Raw genomic sequence first — 16690 nt, 5'->3', positions numbered from 1 at the left:
GGCAGTCACCACACCCTGTTGAAAGAACTCTTGCCCCACCCTGTGGTCAAGAGGCTGAGGCCAATCAAGGATGATAACCATCAGAATGCAGGCAGAGGAGGCTCTCTGGAGGCTTTGAGTCTTTACCTGATCTCCTTCTAGGGCTGGGACTAGGAAAAGCAGACTGTGGTGCACATCTTGGTCCTTTCCAAAGGCATCAAGCACCAACAGGCTGTGGATTGCGGATAGTCCCAAATAGGGTACTCATGGCCAATCAGAAACAGAAATTGACATTGTCCTGCACTAAAGATTGGGAGTCATAGCAGCTATACCTAATACATAGACACAAACCCAAATAGGCAGCCTAAATGGGGAGATAAAAAGACAACCCTCAAATGAAACAAAAAGAGAATTCTCCAGAAGAAAAGATAAATGAAATGGAGATAAGAAATGTATCAGATATAGACTTCAGAATAATGATGATAAAGATGCTCAACAGCATGAGAAATGATATAGTAACTAGGAAAAAAGAAGTCAGAAAAAAAGAATGACATAGCACTAATAAAGAATACATTGGAAGGAACACACAGCAGATTAGGGGAAGCTGAGGATTGGATCAGTGAATTATAAAACAGGGTAAAAAAAAAATCACTCAATCAGGGAACCAAAAAGAAAAAACAATTAAAGAACAGGAGGACAGCTTAAGGGAGTTGTGGAACAAAATAAAACATAACAATATTCACATAATTGGAGTGCCAGAGGTGGAAGAAAGCAAGCAAGGAATAGAGAATATGTTTGAAGAAATAATGGCAGAAATTTTCTCCAACCTGGTGAAAAAGTCACACAAATTCAGGAGGCACAGAGAGTCCAAAGCAAGAAGAACCCAAACAGGCCCATGCACAGACACATCACAATTAAAATGCCCAAAATTAAAGACAAAGAGAGAATCTTAAAGGCAGCAAGAGAAAAGAAATTTGTTACCTACAAAAGAGCTCCCGTAAGGCTGTCAGCTGATTTCTCATAAAAAACTCTAGAGACCAGAAGGGAATGGCATGAAGTACTCAAGGTTAAGAAAAGCAGGGCTCTAAAATCAAGAATATTATATTCAGAAAGGCTATCATTAAAATAGATGGTGAAATGAAAAGCTTCCCAGACAAAAAAAAAAAAAAAGGCTAAAGGAATTTATCACCACCAAACCAGGACTGCAAGAAATGCTAAAGGGACTATTGTAATGAAATAGAATACAATTACTATTGTAATTGTAAAGAAATAGAGAGAGAAAAACATAAATATACAGAATTAAAATGGCAATAAATAAGTACCTATCAATAATATCCTTACATGTAAATGGATTAAATGCTCCCATCAAAAGACATAGGGTAGCTGAATGGATAAAAAAAAACCTGACACAATCATATGCAGTCTAAAAGAGACAAACTCAGAATAAAAGACTCATACAGGATGAGAATGAAGGGATGGGAAAATTTTTTCCAGGCAAATGGAAATGGAAAAAAAAACCCCACAAAACCTGGGATAGCAATTCATATCTGACAAAATAGGCTTCATAATGAAGGTGATCACAAGACATAAAAGGTCACTACATAATACTACAGGGATCGAACCAACAAGAGGATTTAACCCTGATGAACATATATGCACCCAATATAGGAGCACATAAACATGTAAAAAATCTTCTAGAGGATATTAAGGAAGAGATTGACAGTAATACAGGCATAGTGGGGATTTTAACAGCCTGCTGACTTCACTGGATAGATCTTCCAGACAAAATAGTAACAACGAAACAGTGACTCTAAATGACACATTGGATTAGATGGGTTTAATTGAAATTTATAGAATATTTTACCCCAAAGCTGAAGAATATACATTCTTTTCAAGTTCACATTGGTCATTCAAAAATACAGATCACACGTTAGGACACAAAACAAGGTTCTGCAAGTTTAAGAAGATTGAAATCATATCAAGCATCTTCTCAGATCACAGTGGAATAAAATTAGAAATCAACTACAGTAAAAACACTCAAAAACATTCAAACACATGGAGGCTAAATAGCATGTTATACAACAATGAATGGGTTACCAATGAGATCAAGAAATAAATAAAAAACTTCCTGGAAACAAATGAAAATGAACACACAATAACTCAAAATCTCTGGGACCCAGCAAAAGCAGTACTGAGAAGGAACTTCATAGCACTAGAGGCCTACCTCAAAAAACAAGAAAAATTAATAATAAACTACTTAGCCATGCAACTTAAAGAATAAAAAAGAATAACAAGAGAAGCCCAGAGTAAGTAGAAGGAAGAAAATAATAAAGAGTAGAACAGAAATAAATGACATAATAAAACAACACAAAAGATCAATGAAACCAAGAGCTGGATCTTTGAAAAGTTAAACAAGTTACCAGATTCATCAAGAAACGAAGAGAGAGACCCCAAACAAATAAAATCAGAAATAAATGTGGATAAATAACAACTGACACAACAGAAATACAAAGGATTGTAAGAAAATAGTGTGAGCAACTATATGCTGACAAGCTGGACAACTTGGACGAAATGGACAAATTCCTAGAAAAGTACAATCTCCCAAAACTGAATCAGGAAGAATCAGAAAATCCAAATAGGCAAATAACAACTGATGCAATTGAAACAGAAACAAAACAAAACAAAACAAAACAAAAACACAAAAAAAACCCTTCTAGCAAATAAAAGTCCTGGTCTAGAGGGCTTCACAAGGGAGTTTTACCAAACATTCAAAGAAAAACTAACATTTGTACTCCACAAACTATTCTAAAGCTCTTTCAATGTGGCCAGCATTACTCTAAGTCTAACAGCAGATAAAGATAAAGAAAGAGAATTACAGGCCAATATCCCTGATGAACATAGATGCTAAAATCCTTAACAAAATATTAGCAAATCAGATCCAGCAATATATTAAAAAGATCATACACCATAACCAAGTAGGAATAATTCCAGGGATGCCAAGCTGTTATAATATTTAAAAACCAGTAAATGTGATACATCACATAAACAAATTGAAGCACAAAAATCACATGATCATAGCAACTGATGCAGAAAAAAAACATTCGACAAAATACAACACCTATCTTTGATAAAAACTCTCAGGAAAGTTGGAATAGAGGGATCATATCTCAGCATAATAAAGGCCATATATGACAAACCTAAAGTGAACATCATACTCAATGGGCAAAAACTAAAACCATTCTCCATAAGAACAGAAACAAGACAGGGATATGTGCTTTCACCACTCTTATTCAACACTAGAGGCCGGGTGCACAAAAATTTGTGCACTCGGGGGGGGAGGGGGGGGTCCCTCAGCTTGGCCTGTGCCCTCTCGCAGTCTGGGACCCCTCAGGAGATAACGGCCTGCTGGCTTAGGCCTGCTCCCAGGTGGCAGAGGGCAGGCCCAATCCCTAGGTGCAGCCCCTGGTCGGGCTCAGAGCAGGGCCGATTGGGGTGTTGGGGCACCGCCCCCTGTCATGCACAGAGCAGGGAGGATCAGGAGGTAGTGATGCCACCCTTAGTCACGCTCAGGGTAGGGCCGATTGGGGGTTTGGGACACTGCCCCCGTCACACTCGAGGCAGGGTAGATGGGGAGGTTGCGGCGCCACCCCCTGTCACGCACAGAGCAGGGCCAATCTGGGGGGTTGGGGCTCCTTACCCTGTCACGCACGGAGCAGGGTCCATCAGGGAGTTGGGGAGCTCCCCCCTGTCATGCACAGAACAGGGCCCATCAGGGGGTTGAGGAGCTCCCTCCTGTCACTCAGAGAGTAGGGCCTATAGGGGAGTTGGGGCGCCGCCCCCTGTCAAACACAGAGCAGGGCGGATCAGGAATTGGGACGGCCGCCGCCACTGTCACACCCAGGGCAGGGCCGATGGGAAGGTTATGGCTCTACCCCATAACACACAGAGCAGGGCCCGTGGGGCGGGGGGGGGGGGTGTTGTGGCACCGCCCTCTATCACCCACAGAGCAGGGCCGATCAGGGGGTTGCGGCGCCGCCACTCTCACACTCAGGGCAGGGCCGATGGGGAGGTTATGGCTCTACCCTGTCACACACAGAGCAGGGCCCGTGGAGGGGGGCGGGTTGGGGCGCTGCACCCTGTCACACACAGAGCAGGGCCGATCAGGTGGTTGGGGCGCCGCACCCTGTCACACACAGAGCCGCAGGGCAATCAGAGGTTGGGGAGCTCCCCCGTATCAGGCACAGAGCAGGGCTGATGAGGAGGTTGGGGCGCCTTCCCCTGTCACAAACAGAGCAGGGCGGATAGGGAGGTTGTGGCCCCGCCCCCTGTCACACACAGAGCTGCAGGTCGATTAGGGGGTTTGGGCGCTGCCCCCTGTCACACTGATCCTGGTGCCGGGAGGCATATTATCCTTTTACTATATAGGGTTGAGGCCTGGTGCATGGGTGGGGCTGGCTGGTTTGCCCTGAATGGTGTCCTGGATCAGGGTGGGGGTCCCCCCTGGGGTGCCTGGCCAGCCTGGGTGAGGGGATGATGGCTGTTTGCAGCTGGTCACACACCCTTCAGGGTGGGCGTCCCCACTGGGGTGTCTGGCCAGCCTGGGTGAGGGGCTGAGGGCTGTTTGCAGCTGGTCATATACCATTCAGGGTAGGGGTCCCCACTGGGGTTCCTGGCCAGTCTGGGTGAGGGGCTGAGGGCTGTTTTCAGGCTGGCAGGTGACGGAAGCTCCCAACCGCTCCTTTTTTCTTTTTTAATTCTGGGCCAGCTTTAGCCCTGAGGCTCCAGCTCTCAGGCCTGCACTGCTGAAAGTAGGTAATCGAAACAATGTATAACTCCAGCTCTGACTCCAGCTCTGAGATCCCAGCTCGCTGAAAGCTGGTTTCTGGGGTTTTTTTTAGCTTCTATATTTGTTAAAATGTTTCAAACTGCAGGCTCAGAGGCCTGCAAGGCAGGCGGGGAACGTTGGTTTCCTCCGTCACTGAAGCAAGCAAGCCTCATGTTAGTTTCAAGCTGCCTGGCTGCCCGCCGCCATCTTGGCTGACAGTTAATTTGCATATCGCCCTGATTAGCCAATGGGAAGGGTAGCGGTCATATGCCAATTACCATGTTTCTCTTTTATTAGATAGGATAGTACTGGATTCAACATAGTACTGGAAGTCCTAGTGACAGTGATCTGACAAGAAGAAGAAATAAAAGTCATCCAAATTGGAAAGGAGGAAGTAAAACTCTCATTATTCACTGATGACATGGTAATGTACATAGGAAAACTCTAAAGACCACCAAAACACCACTAGATTTAATAAATGAATGGCAATGTAGCAGGATACCAAATTAACACCCAGACATTCCTGCATTTTTATACTCTAGAGGCCTCGTGCACGAAATTCATGCGGGGGGGGGGGGGTGTGTCACTGAGCCCGGCCTGCACCTTCTCCAATATGGGACCACTTGGGAGATGTCTGACTTCCGGGATCAGGTCTAAACCAGCAGTCGGACATCCCTCTCACAATCTGGGACTGTTGGCTCCTAACCGCTCACCTGCCAGCCTGCCTGATTGTTCCTAACCGCTTCTGCCTGCCAGCTTGATCGCCCCCTAACTGCTCCCCTGCCAGCCTGATTGATGCCTAATGGCTCCCCTGCTGGCCTGATTACCCCCACTGCCCTCCCCTGCTAGCCTGAACACCCCCAACTGCCCTCCCCTGCTGGCTCGATCACCCCCAACTGCCCTCCCCTGCCTGCCTAATTGCCCACTACTGCCCTTCCCTGCCATGACCTGCCTCCTCTACTGAGACCCTCCTCCTCCACACGAGACAGCAGAGACACTGGGACCAGCCTCCTCCGAGCCACACAGAGCCATGGGACCCCCAAGTCCCAATGCGTGGAGCAGCCACTGGGCCCTGCTTTTGCTGTGTGTGTGGCCATGTTGTGGCAGCCATCTTGTGATGACATCGCACGAGGGTGTCGCATGGTGGCATGACACCACCAAGGCTTTTATTATATAGGACTAGTGGCCTGGTGCACGGATTCATGCACACTGAAAGGAAATTAATAAGAAACATTTTAATATCACTATTCATCCTTTCTCTATAATAGAAAGAAGTGTCAGAGATGAAAGAAAATTAGTAAAATGTATATGAAAATAATGTATAAATTAATTAATAAATAAACAATAACAACAACAACAAAGACAGGATATAAAACCAACAAAAACATTACATAAAAACAACAAAAACATGATATAAAAACAACAATGATAAACACAATGATAAATTGATTAAACTTATTCCAACACTGAGGCCAGTGTCAGATGGGGACAAATCATTTCTTGGAATCAGAACAACCTCTCCTCTGCAGATCCTGTTAATACTTCAGCTTTATGTTAGGTCACAATCTTTTGATAATAAATCTAGTGCCATTACAAAGACCCAATTTACTAGTAATATTTATCAGGAGCACCTACTTTCAATTCTAATTTATGACAAGGCATTCCCAAAGGAGTAATACTTTCAAGAAATTTGATGGAAAAGTTTTCATTTTGGGCATCATCCATTGAATCTAGTATTATTGTTGATTACACTGTTTTCTCTGAGTGTTAATTCAATATCTGTTCCCCAGCCTTTTTTTCACCATGTGGGAAAAGAATAGGACACATCATTGCATGAAATGTAGGAAACAGGATACTGATTTGTTTCATTTTAGTGGCATTCGGATTATTGGGATCTGGTTTGCAATGAATGATCAAGTCCCTTTCAAAAGGAGGTCCTCCATCTTCGTTTCTGAATATGAGGGCAATTTGGTTTACACAGGGATAATTATATCTACTTGGATCACTATTACAATCATATTTAATCACCATTGTTACTTCCATGCAACACCGCAGCTTTCTTTCAGCTTCAGAATGTCCACAAAAACAACCAAATTCACAATTGACAATGACAGATCAAAACACACGCATGAGATTGGCACCAGTGAGAACTTTATATGCATCGCATATGCACGAGTCAACTTAGCCTTTTATAGATATAGAACAAACTTGCTTAATTAGACCTGCTTTTTGATGTAGCTAAACTTTTTCCAGCCCAGTGAAGCATCCCAACTTCTCTTTCAGGTAATTGTCAGCAACACAGCAATAAATATCAATACGAAGCACATTATTAGTTAGAGAACAAAGGGTAAAACATTGAACTGCAGGAATGTTTGATTATATTCTGCGCAGTGAGAAAAATTGAAGTCATTTTTAAGGTCCACCATTTCTTACTTCTTTTTAGTCGGGTCAAGTTTTTAAGCTTTCTAAATCTCCATTTTCCAGCTAATGAAAAGAAAATAATATTCCACTGAGTCTCCTATCTACCTACCCCAGGACTTCGGTGAGGATCAAATGAGATGAGGCACGGGAAAATGCTTCACAGATATTTGGTTACAGTGTAAAGTGTTTCCACCTGAGACTAGTCATCACTAGAGAGGGGAAGCCAGGTATTGCTACTTGACGTCATTACCCGGATGGTTGGATATTTAGCATATTAGCCTTTTATATAGATAGATAATAAATTCTCAGAAAGAGAAACTAAACAAATAATGCCATTTAGCAACAACAACAAAAATTAAGATATATAGGAATAAACTTAACCGAGGAGGTAAAAGACTTGTACTCAGAAAACCAGAAAAGGACAGGAAAAAGAGATAGTGCAAAATATTAGCAAGTGGAAGAATATACCATGTTCATGGATCATTAAAATGTCCATACTACTCAAAGCATTCTACAGATTCAATGTAATCCCCATTAAAATGCCAACAGCATATATTACAGATTTAGAACAAATATTTCAAAAATTTATATAGAACCAAAATGGACCCCAATGCAGCAGCCTTGAGAAAGAAGAACAAAGTTGGAGGGATCACAATACCAGATATCAAGTTATACTACAAAGTTACTGTAATCAAAATAGACTGGCACTGATAAAAGAACAGACATATAGATCAATGGAATAGAAGAGAGACCCCAGAAATTGACCCAAGCCATCACACTCAATTAATATTTGACAAAGGATGCAAGAGTATATAATGGAGTCAAGACAGTCTCTTCAATAAATGGTGTTGGGAAAATTGGACAGATGCATGCAAAAAAATGAAATTAGACCACCAACTTATACCATACACAAGAATAAACTCAAAATGAATAACAGACTTAAAGGTAACTCACAAAACCATAAAAACCCTGAAAGAAGACATAGGTAGTAAAATCTCAGACATCTTGTGTAGCAATATTTTTGCCAATATATCTCTTTAGGCAAGAATAACTATATATATATATATATATATATATATATATATATATATATATATATATTTATAATAGAGGCCCAGTGCACGAAATTCATGCACTGGTGGTGGGGGGGGGGGCGTCCCTCAGCCCACCCTACTCCCTCTCACAGTCCAGGAGTCCTCAGGGGATGTCCTCCTGACAGCTTAGGTCCGCTCCCCACGAGTCAGTATGCCTCCCTCTGCAGGAGGCAACCTGGTTGATCAGGGGAAGGTGCCGCCCCCATCACCCCACTGCTGCTGCCACTGTCAGCAGCCACAGCCGCCAAGGTGTTTTCATCAACACAGACTCCAATCCCTTCACCACGAAAAAATGACAACTTTCTTTAGGCATTTTAAAGATGTCTCTTTCATAGGATATGCCATTTCTTTCTTTCTTTTTTTAATCCTCACCCGAGGATATTTTTCCATTAATTTTTAGAGAGCATGGAAGAGAGAGGGAAAGACAGAGAGAAACATTAAGGTGAGAGGGACACTGCAATTGGCTGCCTCCTGCATGAGCACTGACCTGGACCCTAGCCAGGGAGGAGCCTGCAACCTAGGTACATGCACTTGATCAGAATCGAACCCGGCCTCCCTGCGGTTTGCAGGCCGAGGCTCTATCAGACCAGCTAGGGCAGAATATGACGTTTCTTAGACCCTCCAGCAGCAGACCTTTGTTTTTTCCTCCAAGAGTGAGGTGGAAAAACCCTAGATCACATTCTTGGATTCTTATTACCCAAGTTACCAAGAACACTGCGGGCGGCATATAGGGAACTTAGCCAATGAGCGATCAGAAAAGGTATTTCCTCTGCAGCTCACGTGCAGAGGCGGGACTGCTGGCTAGGGCCTTCCCTTGGCCGTGAGCGAGCTCTCTCCTTCTCCCTCTCCCTCTCCCTCTCCCTCTCCCTCTCCCTCTCCCTCTCCCTCTCCCTCTCCCTCTCCCTCTCCCTCTCCCCCTCTCTCTCCCTCTAAAATGCAGTGAAAAAATATCCTCTGGTGAGTATTAAAAAAACAAAACAAAACAAAACACAGAATAACAGGCCTCCTCCTTGGAGATGCTGAATAGGTCGGCCTGAAAGAGAGAATGCTTGGCTCTGCGAAGATCTCTACATGAATTTTATTAAAAATATTTGAAAAATTATCGTAAGCCACACCAATGATTCAAGATTGTGCTTTTTTGTGTTCCAGGGAAGAATCAAATAATCTTTTGTTTTATTGTATCAAAAAAAAATTTTGCATGTGTTAAATACATACTTCTTATTCAAATACATAATAGCAGATGCAAAATAGCAGGAGTGATTTGTCAGGTTAATTTGCATACTTACTCCTGACTGGCTGGTGGGCGTCATGAAGTGATGGTCAATTTGCATCTTTCTCTTTTATTAGTGTGTGTGTGTGTGTGTGTGTGTGTGTGTGTGTGTTTGTATATATATATGCATGCATACAACTGGGACTACATCAACCTAAAAAGCTTCTGCAAAGCAAAAGAAACCATCTACAAAATGAAAAAAGAAACCATTCTATGGTAGAACATATTCTTCAATGATACATCTGATAAAAGGTTAATCTCCAAAATATATAAAAAACTTATACAGCTCAACACCAAGAAGACAAATAATCCAATTAAAAAATGGGGAAAGGAGCTGAATGGGCACTTCTTCAAAGAGGACACATAGTTGGCCAATACTATATAATAATAGACAAACATGCAATTAGCCATCCCTGTGCTAAGTCACACCCACAAGCCAAGCACACCAGCCACGCACACCTGCCAATTCGAGTGACTGTGCAAATTATCTGACAAAAATGGTGGCTAATTTGCATATGCAGGTGTCAAGTGCCCTAGGAGGCGATGGTGGCCACGGGCTCCCAGGACTTTCACTGGTTGAGGAGGCACGGCTAGCCGCACCTAGCCATGCCCCAGGACTCCCAGGACTTTTGCTGATCGGGGAGGCATGGCGGCCCGTGTTTAGCCACACCCATGGGCTCCTGGGATGTTGCCAGCAGAGAGCAGAGCAGGAGTGGAGTGGGCAGAGAGCGGGAGGTTTGGAGGACTTGGCAGAGCAAAAGACTGCTGGACACAGAGCAGAGCGAGAGGGCGGCTTGGAGGGCATGGCTCCCTCTCTCACCCCAGATTCCTCAGCACAGCTATGGAAACTGACAGCAGCGTGGAGGAAGTCCCACCCCCACAGAATCGGTCAGAATCAGCCATTTGTCAGACAGCTCTCAGCGGCCTGATAGACAGGATTCTCATTCACCTGCATCTCAGACTGCGATAGTAGGGAGGTGGGACTATGTCTAAAGAACAACTATTGATACAACATAGCTCTGCAGCCGAAAGATACCAGCATTATCGACAGAAAGTGTCTGCAGAGCAGCATGTGTCTGATCTTGAAAGAAGGCGGTGCCTACAACAGGATTTATCTGAACACCAGCTATTGGAAAAACACCGCTCTGATGCCGAAAAACACCAGTGTTATCAACAGAAAATGTCTAAAGACCAACGTGCCTTTGAAGTTGAAAGAAGGCGGTGGCGACAACAGAATATGTTGAGAGAACAGGCATCAACAAATACTACCGATTCTGGTAGGAACTGTCTTCTCAGTGAAAATGAAGTACATGATGATGCAATCCTCGAACATAGATGTGGTGGAATGACTATTCGATGTGAATTTTGCCTATCACTAAATTTCTCAGATGAAAAACCATCCTATGGGGAATATACTCAATGTTGTAGCAAAGGGAAAGTCTGTCCAAATGATATACATTTTCCAGATTACCCAGCGTATTTAAAAAGATTAATGACAAAAGAAGATTCTGACAGTAAAAATTTCATGGAAAACATTCGTTCCATAAATAGTTCTTTTGCTTTTGCTTCCATGGGTGCAAATATTGCATCGCCAACAGGATATGGGCCATACTGTTTTAGAATACACGGACAAGTTTATCACCGTACTGGACCTTTAGAATCTTCGGATGGTGTTTCTCAGAAGTTTGCTCAACTCTCTATTTTGGATACAGCCAAAGCTACAAGTAAAAGATTAGCAATACCAGAAAACCAGGGCTTCTCAGAAAGACTCATGATCAACATCAACAACCTCATGCATGAAATCAATGAATTAACAAAATCATACAAGATGCTACATGAGGTAGAAAAGGAAGCCCAATCTGTAGCAGTAGCAAAAGGTATTGCTCCCACAGAAGTAACAATGGCGATTAAATACGATTGCAACAGTGACCCGGGTAGATATAATTCTCCCCGTGTAACTGAGGTTGCTGTTGAAAGGACAGAATGGAACTGATAGCTGTGTCCCTAATGAAAGGACAGAACAGAACTGATAGTAAAAGGACAGAATGAAACTGATAGCTGTGTCCCTAACTCCTTTCCCAGGAAAGCCACAGAATGTATCAGTTACTCAGCCTGCCCTTATCTCAGCCAATGGGAAAGCAAGGGAAACTAGCACCCAGCCCTCACTCAACCAACCAGAATCAACCAAGTGCCTCCAAACCCCTCCCCAAGCCCTATAAATTCTTTGTTCTCTTGGGACTCGGGGCTCTCTTGCATCCTGCCTCTGCGCAGGTGGAGGCTGAGGGAAGCTAGCTTGAATAAAGACTCTTTGCTTTTGCATCGGACTCAGCTCCCTAGTGGTCTGTCTTGAGGGATTTTGAAATCTGGACATAACATTTGGGGGCCCACCCGGGATTCCCAAGACCCACAAGGGACCCCGATCCGGAGAGTCTGACTGACCGTGGTAAGTGTCTGTGTGTTGTGTGTTCTGTTCTGTGTGTTGTGTGTTCTGTTCTGTGTGAGCTCATTTCTGAAATTCTGTAGTGCTCGAAGTGGTCTAGGTGGACACACTGCTGAAGGACCAAGGGTGGGGAGAGTCGGAAGACGTTCCGATCTCCCTTCAGGAGGGACATGGAATCCTCTCACTTCAGGAGGGATGTGGAATCCCCTCACTTCAGGAGGGACGTGGAATCCCCTCACTAGAATTTGAGACGAGGTGGGTCACTCCCGCCGTTTGGTTCTGTTTCCGTAGATTTGGAAGGCTGGTTTTCTTGTTTGATTTTTTTTTTGGGGGGGGGGCCTTTATTTGTTTGTTTGTTTGTTTGTTTGTTTCTGTTTTCTGTGGACTTACTGGACGGACATTATGGGACAGACTCAAACTACTCCTTTAAGCATTATGGTCATTTTAAAGTCAAGGGCTGGGCCAAACCTGCTTGCCAGTCTCAGGTGTGGTCTTCCAGAACCGCTGGGAACTTGGGAACTTGAAGCTTACTGAATTCAAATGATAAAAAACTTATGTCTTGTATTTTTTGAAGTTTATTCTTAAAACTGTTACTGATTGAGAAATGCTGAATATTTGACTTGCCAGCTAAAAGTTTAAGGTTCGGGTTGAATTGGGAAAAATTGTATATTGTGGTAGCTAACTGCCTTTGCTGAATGAATGTCTGATGAAAGTGTGTGAGTGTGGAGGGAGGGGGCCTGCCCTCTCCTCTCCTTTGTGTGGCTCCACGACTTTGGTCAGGCAGGCATCTGAGTGAGGATCTGTGAAAACAGGTCACCCCCGCCCTTGTCTGTCTCTCGTCACTGATCATCATGAGGTTGGGACAAAGTAAACCTACTGTTCTTAATTACATGTTAGAAAATTTTAAAAGGGTACAATAAAGATTGTGGAATTAGAATAAATGCTGAAACATTGAGGAAGCATGAGTGAACAGCTGTTTGTTTGTGTGGGACTAGCCAATTTGCTACTGAGAGGGGGGACTAAACGCAGTCTTAACTCCTCCGGTAGGTTCTCACCAAGACGTTGGTCAAGAATTCTGTTCTGGGACATAGGTGCCAGGAGTGCCACCATGCCGTCTTGGGAGTTGGGCATTGTTTTGTTTATCTGCTCAGCTCCAGTCTGGGCTAGTCTACTGAGAGAGTGTGAATACGAGTGTTTGTCTATTTTGGTTGCTCATTACTGGTCTGTGTGAAGTGAAAGCTACTTAGATTTATTTTGCATTTCTGTTAACTCATCTGGCTGAACATTTGGGCTGGACCCGGAAATAGTCTGCAAAATCTCTTAGCAGCTGCGAGAATTATTTTTTCTCAGTCTTTTTCTCACTATTAAAGGGGAATCAGCCCACTTAGTTAATATAAATTTCTGTCTATTAGTTGTTCTTACCTGGGTTGTAAATTCTCTGTATTAAATTTAAATTTTGAAGTTCTAGGATAGATTTAAAGGCTAAAATAAAGGCTGGCTAGGTTCCAAGATTGCTTAGTTCTGAGATTGCTTATAAAAAAGCAAGAGAGAAGTCTTTTCAAGTTAACTATTTGCCTAGCAAATTAACAAAGTAGTAAATTTCAAAGAACTTGTTATTTATGGTTTTCTTATCTCTTTGGTGGACACAAAGGACTTACAGCTCCGCAGGGAAGAGAGATTTACTGGCCCTAGCCCTGCCTATGACGTGTTTTGTTTGACTTGCTGTTTTCAATTATTCATTAGAATCCTCATAGAGGACATAACCTGGTCTTTCCCTTCCTCCCTCATCCTGATTCTGAAAGCATCTGTAACTGGATTTCAGATGGTCTCCAGGCTTTCTGTCTGCAAGAAATCTCCCTATGCACCTGTTATCTTTCCAGGCCGCCTAAGAGTCATATTTTCCCACAGGTTGGACCCCAGCCTCTGGGAGGGAGGGCTACTATAGGAGCAGTCTGTGGTTTTCTTCAAAACTCCCACTGTTTAAAGGGAGGCAAACAACTGGGCTGAGGGAAGGGGGGGCAGGGGTGTTGGCAGTTATGCTACTGGCTGCAGACCTAACAGGTCTTATCAATGAACTTCAAGGTCACAAAAAGTAACTGTAAGCACAGTTAGTCTTTCTCTGCCCTGGTTTATTCTTTTTAACCCCTCCAATGCTGAATTAGACTGATACCTGTTCTTAGTTTTGTCACAAAAGGTCTAGATATATCTTAAGAGTAAAAGTACTTTAAAATGTGTTCCTAAATATTAATCTAAAATTGCTGACTGTGCACATTTGGTAATCATTAAAAGATTAAGGTTTCTAATAATAAAGAATTCTAATACGTTAAAAACAACTAAACTCCCAGGAGAAAAGCGGAGGAGGAACAAAGCTGAGGTCTGCAGCCACCCTGGTGATTTAGAACTGTTTGCCAGGCATACTCAGCCCCTGAGAGCCAGGTCAAAGAAGGGGGGCTGGATGCCTGAGCTGAGCTGCTGCGGCCCTGAAAAAAGAAGCAGCAGCAAGAGAAGTAGGAAAAGCTGTGGATAGAGCTAGCAAAAGCTCCCTGTTTGCAAATTTACTAAAAGGGTTTAGTACCTGTTGCTGCTGGAAGAGGAGGTGCTGATATTCTCTTCCAGTGCACTCCCTTGGAAGAGGCCTGATTGCTGCTCTGCCACAAAGGAAACTGGTGGGAAGGCAGAAAAAGTGGGGCCCTGTAACTGATAAACAGGGTTAACAAAAGGGCACTCTCCCTAGACCTGGGAGCCATCAGGACTTTGAAATTCTCCAAGAGAGGAGGAGTCTGACTCAGATACTGGCCGAAACCTCATTGGGTTAGGAGAACCAGAGGCTGCGTATTGAACTTGTAGACTGCGGTTTGCTGGGCAGAGTTCCAAGGCCAGTTGTAGAGGGGTTAAGCTACCTGTGTACAACAAAACAACCTTCTCCTGTGCCAGAATACATTTTAAGAAAATTGGACAGACTGTGTTTATAGCTATAAAGAAGAACTGGTCGCAGTGCACAGCCCTGACAGTGACCTGCAGAAAACTGTATAATAAACTTAAATGATGCCTACATCTTCATGGACATGACTCTAAGGAGACAAGGACAATTTTGCCCTATAAAGGAAGGTCAAGAGTAGACTTTAGTCACCTCCCTAAGATGTTTGTATAGCCCTACTATATCTCATGTTTAGTAGCAGAAGATTTAGCTGTCTGAAGCGGCCATGGTGCCAATATTATGTTTCATTGTATTAATATATTGTATTAACCTTCAATTCCCTTACAGGTTTGAATGTAGCTGTAGCTGCTGAGAGGGCAGGTGCCCAACTGGGCAAAGAAGAATACCCATCAGGTTTTGGTCTCTATTTAGAGATAGTTGATAGTTGGCAGCCTGTGTACTGTCTTGTGGGCCTGCGTGACCATGCCCATGTCAGGGGTGGTACAAACCTCAACTGTAGAAAACTGGGAAAGGCCTGTTTGGAATAGAAGGTCTGAGGCATGTTTATGCATTTTTAAAGAACATAGAAAGAAGGTTTAAAGGCTGGTTTGAAAGTATGAAATTTATAAAGGTTATGTACATGATAAAAAGAAGAGAAATATTAAAAGGAAATTAATCAAATAGTACAGGCCAGTAAGCCAGAGAGAATAAATAATTTACATTCTGCCTCCCTAAACAGAGGGTAAATAGTTATGCCAAAGTACTTAGGGGGGACTGATAAAAGAAATCCAACAGTTACTGTTTTGTTATAACTCTTAAGAATCCATGAAAAGAAACTGGTAAGCAAAATCAGAAAATCTTAGAGCATATCAGTATGTTTTTCACCTTATATAATTCCTCTGAAATATGGCAATGCTTAATAAATCATGGCAATACATTTCTTTGCATATATTCAATAAGACTGGTTCCTAATAGTGGTTTTATTAACGGAAAACTTTGACTGGAGTATCATATTTTAAAGAGACCTGTCTAAGCTCTGAAGACTTGAAGCCAATAAGAGTGCCAAGGGAAAAGCCTGGTATCCTGCTTGGGAGCCCTGAAGATGGCTGGCGCTGGAGCATCAGGCCCATGCCCTACCATCACTGGCGGTTGGTCAGAGTAGAAGGGGAGCAATAAGGATGCCTCTGCATCCCTGTGGAACCCCCACACACTCTGGGCCACAACGAGTAGGAGGGCTACTGAGATGGGCCTTAAAGCTTAGAATGTGGGCTCAGGTGGAGTTGCTACAGGTGAGGGATTCACCTAACTCAGCAGATACTGCAGGCAGGCCTGATGGCAGCTGGATGGCTTGGCTTCCTGGCCCTATGGGGCACATTAAGATTCAATCATGAAATTCCAGCAAAGGTAGTCAGTTACCATTCTTGTTGTGTTTATGCAAACATCAGGCCAAATTGAATACAGTAGATAAATTAGTCTTGATTTGTTTTTGTTTTTTTGATAACCATAGAAGAATTTTAAGAAGAAAAATCCCATTTCAATAGAAGTTGTTAAAGCTAAAATGGTTTCTTTCCCTTCCACCGGACCATTTGTTATAGTTTGTCTCTGCCAGGTCACAAGCCCAGCTCCTTCTGTGCCCAGGACAGCAGGGAGCCTGAGTGGAAGGTGACCTCTGACCAGACACACCTGCTGCAGATCACCCTCAAGAAGACAGCGGACCTCGCCGAACCCCTTGTAATCCTCCTAA

The 16690-nt window shown here is 43.3% G+C and overlaps 1 long non-coding RNA gene across 1 annotated transcript in view; it reads left to right on the top strand.

Annotated features, from left to right (window-relative positions):
• Positions 1–11821, top strand: part of LOC132226303 (uncharacterized) — a 134310-nt gene extending 122489 nt beyond the window's left edge. Inside the window, exons 2-3 of the long non-coding RNA XR_009451032.1 lie at positions 11553–11621; positions 11693–11821. This is a non-coding gene — a long non-coding RNA (uncharacterized LOC132226303). The remainder of the gene's footprint in view (positions 1–11552; positions 11622–11692) is intronic.
• The last annotated feature ends 4869 nt before the right edge of the window (positions 11822–16690 follow it).

Source organism: Myotis daubentonii, chromosome 2, assembly GCF_963259705.1.
Source record: "Myotis daubentonii chromosome 2, mMyoDau2.1, whole genome shotgun sequence".
NCBI lineage: Eukaryota > Metazoa > Chordata > Mammalia > Chiroptera > Vespertilionidae > Myotis > Myotis daubentonii.
Note: the sequence above shows the minus strand (reverse complement) of the source record. Positions and strands in the feature narration are given on the sequence as shown.